Source organism: Anser cygnoides, chromosome Z (genome assembly GCF_040182565.1).
Source record: "Anser cygnoides isolate HZ-2024a breed goose chromosome Z, Taihu_goose_T2T_genome, whole genome shotgun sequence".
Taxonomy (NCBI): Eukaryota; Metazoa; Chordata; class Aves; order Anseriformes; family Anatidae; genus Anser; species Anser cygnoides.
In genome coordinates, this window is record NC_089912.1 from 83,435,195 (window position 1) to 83,447,615 (window position 12,421).

The following is a 12,421-nucleotide window of genomic DNA, read 5'->3' on the forward strand; positions in this document are numbered from 1 at the left end:
AGCTTTGGAGTTTCTTTTCAGCAAGTGTCCCATCGCAAGAGCCCCTGCAGAGTCTGGGCCTTTGAGCCCTCTTGTTACGTTGCTGCACGCTCTTTGATGCTGTGGACGCTTGGGCAAGTTTGGCCCTGCATCTTCAGTATTATGTGTGGCTTTAAGGCCTGGAAGGCAAGGCTACCCCTCACACATCCCTGCTGACATACTTGCGGACTCGTAGCTGACTTGGATCATTGAGCAAAGAAGGCACATTTACAGAAGCATGCACGAGCCACCAGTTCGCCAGAACTTCAAACCCCACAAGCACCGTCACGATGCACAGGCCACTTGTTCTCTCACATTCCCTGCAAAGAGCAGGAACAGTCTACCTTGTCTTGAAATGCGCAAACACCCTCTCCCAAAAACTGACCGCTAAACCCCTTCCCCCCCCAAATTTACAGCTGCAGGCCCGTTTGCTTCTGCGTGATGTGCTGTGGAGCACCTGCTACCACCTGTGCAGTGAGATCGCGAGCACTGCATCAGGCGCAGATGCTGCTTGTGCTTCTAGTGCAGCTCCACAGTGCCACGGCTGCAGCCTGAAGCTCTTCCCGGCCACCAGCTGGAGGCGCTGGGCATACACCGCATCGCAGGGCGGGGAAAGGGCCATTTGGGAAGAGTAGCACTATGCTGCTGAGTGGCCCTCCTGGATTTGGGATGGGCCAGGACAGGCAATCCCTCCCAGCCACGCGCAGCGGCGGGCACCATTTTGTTGCGTTCCGCATTCCACAGTGAGGAGCCGCCATTTTGTGAAAGGACCCAACCCACCTGTTTTCGTACCGCTCCCTGATTGGCTTAGCCAGCTTTGTTTTTAAACCCCTGTCATCTTCTCATTCCTCCCTCTGATTGGGTGCCTGCTTCCAGACCGGGAAGGTCTCACATGTAGGAATATATACGTTTCTGTAGAGCTGTGCCGGGTGTTTGCCCAGGTGCTGGCAGCGGGGGCTGCGGGTGGCCTCTGAGAAGAAGCCGGTGTCAGCCCCATGCCTGCTGACACAGCCGGTTCTAACGGCACTGCCGCAGGGGAGGGCAGAGCCTGGCAGCCAAGAAGGCGGTGCCTTAGGAGAAAGGTTGCTTGGAAAGGACCGCCAAAAAGGGCAACATGCCGCTCAGAAGTGGGGATTGAGGAGGAAAAAGTGTGAGAAACAGCTGTGCAAAGGCTAAGGTGAGAGTCGGAGCGGGAGTAAGGAGGGGGAGGAAGGGTTTGGAGGGACAGGCCGGGCAAGAGGGGGAGCAGGGGGAGGAACAGGAGGAGGAGCAGGAGGAGGAGGAAGAGCAGGGGCTGGTTCTGGCGCCAGAAACAAACTTTTAATGCAGCGCAGCCCATGGAAGAGAGCACGGCAGAGCAGGTCGATGTGTCCTGAGGGAAGCTGCAGCCCCCCGAGAGCACGCACAAGAGCCTGCACGGCACCGTGCATGGGCCAAGCAAGCTGTCCTCCACAGCCTGCTGCTCTGGCAGCTTTGGAGTTTCTTTTCAGCAAGTGTCCCATCGCAAGAGCCCCTGCAGAGTCTGGGCCTTTGAGCCCTCTTGTTACGTTGCTGCACGCTCTTTGATGCTGTGGACGCTTGGGCAAGTTTGGCCCTGCATCTTCAGTATTATGTGTGGCTTTAAGGCCTGGAAGGCAAGGCTACCCCTCACACATCCCTGCTGACATACTTGCGGACTCGTAGCTGACTTGGATCATTGAGCAAAGAAGGCACATTTACAGAAGCATGCACGAGCCACCAGTTCGCCAGAACTTCAAACCCCACAAGCACCGTCACGATGCACAGGCCACTTGTTCTCTCACATTCCCTGCAAAGAGCAGGAACAGTCTACCTTGTCTTGAAATGCGCAAACACCCTCTCCCAAAAACTGACCGCTAAACCCCTTCCCCCCCCAAATTTACAGCTGCAGGCCCGTTTGCTTCTGCGTGATGTGCTGTGGAGCACCTGCTACCACCTGTGCAGTGAGATCGCGAGCACTGCATCAGGCGCAGATGCTGCTTGTGCTTCTAGTGCAGCTCCACAGTGCCACGGCTGCAGCCTGAAGCTCTTCCCGGCCACCAGCTGGAGGCGCTGGGCATACACCGCATCGCAGGGCGGGGAAAGGGCCATTTGGGAAGAGTAGCACTATGCTGCTGAGTGGCCCTCCTGGATTTGGGATGGGCCAGGACAGGCAATCCCTCCCAGCCACGCGCAGCGGCGGGCACCATTTTGTTGCGTTCCGCATTCCACAGTGAGGAGCCGCCATTTTGTGAAAGGACCCAACCCACCTGTTTTCGTACCGCTCCCTGATTGGCTTAGCCAGCTTTGTTTTTAAACCCCTGTCATCTTCTCATTCCTCCCTCTGATTGGGTGCCTGCTTCCAGACCGGGAAGGTCTCACATGTAGGAATATATACGTTTCTGTAGAGCTGTGCCGGGTGTTTGCCCAGGTGCTGGCAGCGGGGGCTGCGGGTGGCCTCTGAGAAGAAGCCGGTGTCAGCCCCATGCCTGCTGACACAGCCGGTTCTAACGGCACTGCCGCAGGGGAGGGCAGAGCCTGGCAGCCAAGAAGGCGGTGCCTTAGGAGAAAGGTTGCTTGGAAAGGACCGCCAAAAAGGGCAACATGCCGCTCAGCAGTGGGGAGTGAGGAGGAAAAAGTGTGAGAAACAGCTGTGCAAAGGCTAAGGTGAGAGTCGGAGCGGGAGTAAGGAGGGGGAGGAAGGGTTTGGAGGGACAGGACGGGCAAGAGGGGGAGCAGGGGGAGGAACAGGAGGAGGAGCAGGAGGAGGAGGAAGAGCAGGGGGTGGTTCTGGCGCCAGAAACAAACTTTTAATGCAGCGCAGCCCATGGAAGAGAGCACGGCAGAGCAGGTCGATGTGTCCTGAGGGAAGCTGCAGCCCCCCGAGAGCACGCACAAGAGCCTGCACGGCACCGTGCATGGGCCAAGCAAGCTGTCCTCCACAGCCTGCTGCTCTGGCAGCTTTGGAGTTTCTTTTCAGCAAGTGTCCCATCGCAAGAGCCCCTGCAGAGTCTGGGCCTTTGAGCCCTCTTGTTACGTTGCTGCACGCTCTTTGATGCTGTGGACGCTTGGGCAAGTTTGGCCCTGCATCTTCAGTATTATGTGTGCCTTTAAGGCCTGGAAGGCAAGGCTACCCCTCACACATCCCTGCTGACATACTTGCGGACTCGGAGCTGACTTGGATCATTGAGCAAAGAAGGCACATTTAAAGAAGCATGCACGAGCCATCAGTTCGCCAGAACTTCAAACCCCACAAGCACCGTCACGATGCACAGGCCACTTGTTCTCTCACATTCCCTGCAAAGAGCAGGAACAGTCCACCTTGTCTTGAAATGCGCAAACACCCTCTCCCAAAAACTGACCGCTAAACCCCTTCCACCCCCAAATTTACAGCTGCAGGCCCGTTTGCTTCTGCGTGATGTGCTGTGGAGCACCTGCTACCACCTGTGCAGTGAGATCGCGAGCACTGCATCAGGCGCAGATGCTGCTTGTGCTTCTAGTGCAGCTCCACAGTGCCACGGCTGCAGCCTGAAGTTCTTCCCGGCCACCAGCTGGAGGCGCTGGGCATACACCGCATGGCAGGGCGGGGAAAGGGCCATTTGGGAAGAGTAGCACTATGCTGCTGAGTGGCCCTCCTGGATTTGGGATGGGCCAGGACAGGCAATCCCTCCCAGCCACGCGCAGCGGCGGGCACCATTTTGTAGCGTTCCGCATTCCACAGTGAGGAGCCGCCATTTTGTGAAAGGACCCAACCCACCTGTTTTCGTACCGCTCCCTGATTGGCTTAGCCAGCTTTGTTTTTAAACCCCTGTCATCTTCTCATTCCTCCCTCTGATTGGGTGCCTGCTTCCAGACCGGGAAGGTCTCACATGTAGGAATATATACGTTTCTGTAGAGCTGTGCCGGGTGTTTGCCCAGGTGCTGGCAGCGGGGGCTGCGGGTGGCCTCTGAGAAGAAGCCGGTGTCAGCCCCATGCCTGCTGACACAGCCGGTTCTAACGGCACTGCCGCAGGGGAGGGCAGAGCCTGGCAGCCAAGAAGGCGGTGCCTTAGGAGAAAGGTTGCTTGGAAAGGACCGCCAAAAAGGGCAACATGCCGCTCAGCAGTGGGGAGTGAGGAGGAAAAAGTGTGAGAAACAGCTGTGCAAAGGCTAAGGTGAGAGTCGGAGCGGGAGTAAGGAGGGGGAGGAAGGGTTTGGAGGGACAGGCCGGGCAAGAGGGGGAGCAGGGGGAGGAACAGGAGGAGGAGCAGGAGGAGGAGAAAGAGCAGGGGCTGGTTCTGGCGCCAGAAACAAACTTTTAATGCAGCGCAGCCCATGGAAGAGAGCACGGCAGAGCAGGTCGATGTGTCCTGAGGGAAGCTGCAGCCCCCCGAGAGCACGCACAAGAGCCTGCACGGCACCGTGCATGGGCCAAGCAAGCTGTCCTCCACAGCCTGCTGCTCTGGCAGCTTTGGAGTTTCTTTTCAGCAAGTGTCCCATCGCAAGAGCCCCTGCAGAGTCTGGGCCTTTGAGCCCTCTTGTTACGTTGCTGCACGCTCTTTGATGCTGTGGACGCTTGGGCAAGTTTGGCCCTGCATCTTCAGTATTATGTGTGCCTTTAAGGCCTGGAAGGCAAGGCTACCCCTCACACATCCCTGCTGACATACTTGCGGACTCGGAGCTGACTTGGATCATTGAGCAAAGAAGGCACATTTACAGAAGCATGCACGAGCCACCAGTTCGCCAGAATTTCAAACCCCACAAGCACCGTCACGATGCACAGGCCACTTGTTCTCTCACATTCCCTGCAAAGAGCAGGAACAGTCCACCTTGTCTTGAAATGCGCAAACACCCTCTCCCAAAAACTGACCGCTAAACCCCTTCCACCCCCAAATTTACAGCTGCAGGCCCGTTTGCTTCTGCGTGATGTGCTGTGGAGCACCTGCTACCACCTGTGCAGTGAGATCGCGAGCACTGCATCAGGCGCAGATGCTGCTTGTGCTTCTAGTGCAGCTCCACAGTGCCACGGCTGCAGCCTGAAGTTCTTCCCGGCCACCAGCTGGAGGCGCTGGGCATACACCGCATGGCAGGGCGGGGAAAGGGCCATTTGGGAAGAGTAGCACTATGCTGCTGAGTGGCCCTCCTGGATTTGGGATGGGCCAGGACAGGCAATCCCTCCCAGCCACGCGCAGCGGCGGGCACCATTTTGTTGCGTTCCGCATTCCACAGTGAGGAGCCGCCATTTTGTGAAAGGACCCAACCCACCTGTTTTCGTACCGCTCCCTGATTGGCTTAGCCAGCTTTGTTTTTAAACCCCTGTCATCTTCTCATTCCTCCCTCTGATTGGGTGCCTGCTTCCAGACCGGGAAGGTCTCACATGTAGGAATATATACGTTTCTGTAGAGCTGTGCCGGGTGTTTGCCCAGGTGCTGGCAGCGGGGGCTGCGGGTGGCCTCTGAGAAGAAGCCGGTGTCAGCCCCATGCCTGGTGACACAGCCGGTTCTAACGGCACTGCCGCAGGGGAGGGCAGAGCCTGGCAGCCAAGAAGGCGGTGCCTTAGGAGAAAGGTTGCTTGGAAAGGACCGCCAAAAAGGGCAACATGCCGCTCAGCAGTGGGGAGTGAGGAGGAAAAAGTGTGAGAAACAGCTGTGCAAAGGCTAAGGTGAGAGTCGGAGCGGGAGTAAGGAGGGGGAGGAAGGGTTTGGAGGGACAGGCCGGGCAAGAGGGGGAGCAGGGGGAGGAACAGGAGGAGGAGCAGGAGGAGGAGGAAGAGCAGGGGGTGGTTCTGGCGCCAGAAACAAACTTTTAATGCAGCGCAGCCCATGGAAGAGAGCACGGCAGAGCAGGTCGATGTGTCCTGAGGGAAGCTGCAGCCCCCCGAGAGCACGCACAAGAGCCTGCACGGCACCGTGCATGGGCCAAGCAAGCTGTCCTCCACAGCCTGCTGCTCTGGCAGCTTTGGAGTTTCTTTTCAGCAAGTGTCCCATCGCAAGAGCCCCTGCAGAGTCTGGGCCTTTGAGCCCTCTTGTTACGTTGCTGCACGCTCTTTGATGCTGTGGACGCTTGGGCAAGTTTGGCCCTGCATCTTCAGTATTATGTGTGCCTTTAAGGCCTGGAAGGCAAGGCTACCCCTCACACATCCCTGCTGACATACTTGCGGACTCGTAGCTGACTTGGATCATTGAGCAAAGAAGGCACATTTACAGAAGCATGCACGAGCCACCAGTTCGCCAGAACTTCAAACCCCACAAGCACCATCACGATGCACAGGCCACTTGTTCTCTCACATTCCCTGCAAACCTGCAAAGAGCAGGAACAGTCCACCTTGTCTTGAAATGCGCAAACACCCTCTCCCAAAAACTGACCGCTAAACCCCTTCCACCCCCAAATTTACAGCTGCAGGCCCGTTTGCTTCTGCGTGATGTGCTGTGGAGCACCTGCTACCACCTGTGCAGTGAGATCGCGAGCACTGCATCAGGCGCAGATGCTGCTTGTGCTTCTAGTGCAGCTCCACAGTGCCACGGCTGCAGCCTGAAGTTCTTCCCGGCCACCAGCTGGAGGCGCTGGGCATACACCGCATCGCAGGGCGGGGAAAGGGCCATTTGGGAAGAGTAGCACTATGCTGCTGAGTGGCCCTCCTGGATTTGGGATGGGCCAGGACAGGCAATCCCTCCCAGCCACGCGCAGCGGCGGGCACCATTTTGTTGCGTTCCGCATTCCACAGTGAGGAGCCGCCATTTTGTGAAAGGACCCAACCCACCTGTTTTCGTACCGCTCCCTGATTGGCTTAGCCAGCTTTGTTTTTAAACCCCTGTCATCTTCTCATTCCTCCCTCTGATTGGGTGCCTGCTTCCAGACCGGGAAGGTCTCACATGTAGGAATATATACGTTTCTGTAGAGCTGTGCCGGGTGTTTGCCCAGGTGCTGGCAGCGGGGGCTGCGGGTGGCCTCTGAGAAGAAGCCGGTGTCAGCCCCATGCCTGCTGACACAGCCGGTTCTAACGGCACTGCCGCAGGGGAGGGCAGAGCCTGGCAGCCAAGAAGGCGGTGCCCTAGGAGAAAGGTTGCTTGGAAAGGACCGCCAAAAAGGGCAACATGCCGCTCAGCAGTGGGGAGTGAGGAGGAAAAAGTGTGAGAAACAGCTGTGCAAAGGCTAAGGTGAGAGTCGGAGCGGGAGTAAGGAGGGGGAGGAAGGGTTTGGAGGGACAGGCCGGGCAAGAGGGGGAGCAGGGGGAGGAACAGGAGGAGGAGCAGGAGGAGGAGGAAGAGCAGGGGGTGGTTCTGGCGCCAGAAACAAACTTTTAATGCAGCGCAGCCCATGGAAGAGAGCACGGCAGAGCAGGTCGATGTGTCCTGAGGGAAGCTGCAGCCCCCCGAGAGCACGCACAAGAGCCTGCACGGCACCGTGCATGGGCCAAGCAAGCTGTCCTCCACAGCCTGCTGCTCTGGCAGCTTTGGAGTTTCTTTTCAGCAAGTGTCCCATCGCAAGAGCCCCTGCAGAGTCTGGGCCTTTGAGCCCTCTTGTTACGTTGCTGCACGCTCTTTGATGTTGTGGACGCTTGGGCAAGTTTGGCCTGGCATGTTCAGTGTTAAGTGTGGCTTTAAGGCCTGGAAGGCAAGGCTACCCCTCACACATCCCTGCTGACATACTTGCGGACTCGTAGCTGACTTGGATCATTGAGCAAAGAAGGCACATTTACAGAAGCATGCACGAGCCATCAGTTCGCCAGAACTTCAAACCCCACAAGCACCGTCACGATGCACAGGCCACTTGTTCTCTCACATTCCCTGCAAAGAGCAGGAACAGTCCACCTTGTCTTGAAATGCGCAAACACCCTCTCCCAAAAACTGACCGCTAAACCCCTTCCCCCCCCAAATTTACAGCTGCAGGCCCGTTTGCTTCTGCGTGATGTGCTGTGGAGCACCTGCTACCACCTGTGCAGTGAGATCGCGAGCACTGCATCAGGCGCAGATGCTGCTTGTGCTTCTAGTGCAGCTCCACAGTGCCACGGCTGCAGCCTGAAGTTCTTCCCGGCCACCAGCTGGAGGCGCTGGGCATACACCGCATGGCAGGGCGGGGAAAGGGCCATTTGGGAAGAGTAGCACTATGCTGCTGAGTGGCCCTCCTGGATTTGGGATGGGCCAGGACAGGCAATCCCTCCCAGCCACGCGCAGCGGCGGGCACCATTTTGTTGCGTTCCGCATTCCACAGTGAGGAGCCGCCATTTTGTGAAAGGACCCAACCCACCTGTTTTCGTACCGCTCCCTGATTGGCTTAGCCAGCTTTGTTTTTAAACCCCTGTCATCTTCTCATTCCTCCCTCTGATTGGGTGCCTGCTTCCAGACCGGGAAGGTCTCACATGTAGGAATATATACGTTTCTGTAGAGCTGTGCCGGGTGTTTGCCCAGGTGCTGGCAGCGGGGGCTGCGGGTGGCCTCTGAGAAGAAGCCGGTGTCAGCCCCATGCCTGCTGACACAGCCGGTTCTAACGGCACTGCCGCAGGGGAGGGCAGAGCCTGGCAGCCAAGAAGGCGGTGCCTTAGGAGAAAGGTTGCTTGGAAAGGACCGCCAAAAAGGGCAACATGCCGCTCAGCAGTGGGGAGTGAGGAGGAAAAAGTGTGAGAAACAGCTGTGCAAAGGCTAAGGTGAGAGTCGGAGCGGGAGTAAGGAGGGGGAGGAAGGGTTTGGAGGGACAGGCCGGGCAAGAGGGGGAGCAGGGGGAGGAACAGAAGGAGGAGCAGGAGGAGGAGGAAGAGCAGGGGGTGGTTCTGGCGCCAGAAACAAACTTTTAATGCAGCGCAGCCCATGGAAGAGAGCACGGCAGAGCAGGTCGATGTGTCCTGAGGGAAGCTGCAGCCCCCCGAGAGCACGCACAAGAGCCTGCACGGCACCGTGCATGGGCCAAGCAAGCTGTCCTCCACAGCCTGCTGCTCTGGCAGCTTTGGAGTTTCTTTTCAGCAAGTGTCCCATTGCAAGAGCCCCTGCAGAGTCTGGGCCTTTGAGCCCTCTTGTTACGTTGCTGCACGCTCTTTGATGTTGTGGACGCTTGGGCAAGTTTGGCCTGGCATGTTCAGTGTTAAGTGTGGCTTTAAGGCCTGGAAGGCAAGGCTACCCCTCACACATCCCTGCTGACATACTTGCGGACTCGGAGCTGACTTGGATCATTGAGCAAAGAAGGCACATTTACAGAAGCATGCACGAGCCACCAGTTCGCCAGAACTTCAAACCCCACAAGCACCGTCACGATGCACAGGCCACTTGTTCTCTCACATTCCCTGCAAAGAGCAGGAACAGTCCACCTTGTCTTGAAATGCGCAAACACCCTCTCCCAAAAACTGACCGCTAAACCCCTTCCCCCCCCAAATTTACAGCTGCAGGCCCGTTTGCTTCTGCGTGATGTGCTGTGGAGCACCTGCTACCACCTGTGCAGTGAGATCGCGAGCACTGCATCAGGCGCAGATGCTGCTTGTGCTTCTAGTGCAGCTCCACAGTGCCACGGCTGCAGCCTGAAGTTCTTCCCGGCCACCAGCTGGAGGCGCTGGGCATACACCGCATGGCAGGGCGGGGAAAGGGCCATTTGGGAAGAGTAGCACTATGCTGCTGAGTGGCCCTCCTGGATTTGGGATGGAGACTAACAGTGGGCTATTGTGGCCTTAATGAAGTCACGCTACCACTGAGTGCTGCAGTGCCAGACATGCTAGAACTCCTGTACAAACTGGAATCAAAGACAGCCAAGTGGTATGCCACAACTGATATCGCTAATGCATTTTTCTCCATCCCTCTAGCAGCAGAATGCAGGCCACAATTCGCTTTCACTTGGAGGGGTGTCCAATACACCTGGAATCGGCTGCCCCAGGAGTGTAAACACAGCCCTACCATTTGCCATGGACTGATCCAGTCTGCGCTGGAACAGGGGGAAGCTCCTGACCATCTGCAGTACATCGATGACATCATTGTGTGGGGTGACACGGCAGAGGAAATTTTCAAGAAAGGGAAGAAAATAGTCCAAATCCTTCTGAAGGCCGGTTTTGCCATAAATCAAAATAAAGTCAAAGGACCTGCACGAGAGATTGGCTTAGCCAGCTTTGTTTTCAAACCCCTGTCATCTCCTCATTCCTCCCTCTGACTGGGTGCCTGCTTCCAGACCGGGACGGTCTCACATATAGGAATATATACGTTTCTGTAGAACTGTGCCGGGTGTTTGCCCAGGCCCTGGCAGCGGGGGCTGCTGGTGGCCTCTGAGAAGAAGCCGGTGTCAGCCCCATGCCTGCTGACACAGCCGGTTGTAGCGGCACTGCCGCAGGGGAGGGCAGAGCCTGGCAGCCAAGAAGGCGGTGCCTTAGGAGAAAGGTTGCTTGGAAAGGACCGCCAAAAAGGGCAACATGCCGCTCAGCAGTGGGGAGTGAGGAGGAAAAAGTGTGAGAAACAGCTGTGCAAAGGCTAAGGTGAGAGTCGGAGCGGGAGTAAGGAGGGGGAGGAAGGGTTTGGAGGGACAGGCCGGGCAAGAGGGGGAGCAGGGGGAGGAACAGGAGGAGGAGCAGGAGGAGGAGGAAGAGCAGGGGCTGGTTCTGGCGCCAGAAACAAACTTTTAATGCAGCGCAACCCATGGAAGAGAGCACGCCGGAGCAGGTCGATGTGTCCTGAGGGAAGCTGCAGCCCCCCGAGAGCACGCACAAGAGCCTGCACGGCACCGTGCATGGGCCAAGCAAGCTGTCCTCCACAGTCTGCTGCTCTGGCAGCTTTGGAGTCTCTTTTTAGCAAGTTTTCTATCGCAAGAGCCCCTGCTGAGTCTGGGCCTTTGAGCCCTCTTGTTAGGTTGCTGCACACTCTTTGGTGTTGTGGAATCTCGGTCAAGTTTGGCCTGGCATCTTCAGTATTAAGTGTGGCTTTAAGGCATGGAAGGCAAGGCTACCCCTCAGGCATCCCTGCTGACATACTTGCAGACTTGTAGCTGACTTGTATCACTGAGCAAAGAAGGCACATTTAAAGAAGCATGCTCGAGCCATCAGTGCCCCAGACCTTCATACCCCTTAAGTACTGTCACGATGCACAGGCCACTTATTCTCTCACATTCCCTGCAAAGAGCAGGAACAGTCCACCTTGTTGCTTTGAAATTCGCAAACACCTCCTCCCCAAAACTGGCAGCTAAACCCCTTCCACCCCCAAATTTACAGCTGCAGGCCCGTTTGCTTCTGCGTGATGTGCTGTGGAGCACCTGCTACAACTAGGCCGGTCAGATCGCAAGCACTTCAGCAGGCGCAGATGCTGCTTCTTCTGCTAGCGCAGCTCCACAGCGCCCCAAAAGGGCCGTTTGTGAAGGGCAGGACTATGCTGCTGAGTGGCCATCCTAGATTTGGGATGGGCCAGGACCGGGTACCGAGTATAGGCAACGTAAGCCGTCCTCCACAGCCTGCTGCTCTGGCAGCTTTACAATTTGTTTTTAGTAAGTATCCCATCGGAAAAGCTCCTTCAGAGTCTGTGCTGGGTCTGTCTGGGACAGAGTCACCTTTCCCTTCATCAACCCACACAGTTCTTTGCTCTGCACTCCTAGCTGGAACAGCACTGTTATCACTCCAGTGTTGTGTCTATTGCTGCGTAGTACTGGCACAGCATCAGGACTCCCTCCAAGCCCCCAGGAGCCAGCAGGCTGGGGGTGGGCAAGTGACGGAGAGGGGACATCGCCAGGCAGCTGACCTAAATCAACCAAAGGGGTATTCCATAACACATGATGTCACACTCCGCAATAGAAGGAGGGCTCCTGTGTGGGAGGGGACTGTCCTCCCGAACAACTGTTAACGCGTTTTGAAGCCCTGCTTCCCACGATGTAGCTGAACATCGCTCGTTGATGGGAAGTAAAGAATAATTTTTTTTTCGTTTCTTTTTTTTTTTTTTTTCCCATTCCCTTTCCCTTTAGTTAAATCATTCTGATCTCAAACCTCGAGCTCTTTGTGTTGTATTTTCTCCCCCTTCCTCTTTGAGGAGGGGGGAGTGAGAGAGGGGCCATGGTGGAATTCGGCTGCCCACCTGAGTAAAACCACCACAGCCTTTGAGCCTTGTTGTCGAGGTTGCTGCACGCTCTTTGATGCTGTGGATGCTTGGACAAGTTTGGCCCAGCATCTTCAGTATTATGTGAGGCTTTAAGCCTTTGAAGGCAAGGCTCACCTCTCATACATCCCTGCTGAACTACTTGGGGACATGGACCTGAGTGAGAATCGTTGAATCCTTAAGGTTGGAAAAGACCTCCAGGATCCTCTAGTCCAAATGTCCCCTTACCACCAATATTAGTCACTAAACCGTGTCCCTAAGCTCTGCAATGAACCTTTGCTTAAACACCCCCAGGGACAGTGACTCCACCACTTCTCTGGGCAACCCATTCCAATACCTAACCACTCTTTCTGAGAAGAAGCTTCTCCTAATTTCCAAACTGA

The 12,421-nt window shown here is 56.4% G+C and overlaps 1 long non-coding RNA gene across 1 annotated transcript; it reads left to right on the forward strand.

Moving 5' to 3' along the window:
* Positions 1–8,352: 8,352 nt before the first annotated feature.
* LOC136789098 (uncharacterized) lies at positions 8,353–10,061 on the forward strand. Its single transcript, XR_010827896.1, has 2 exons — positions 8,353–8,638; positions 9,779–10,061. It is a non-coding gene; the product is annotated as an uncharacterized lncRNA (long non-coding RNA).
* The last annotated feature ends 2,360 nt before the right edge of the window (positions 10,062–12,421 follow it).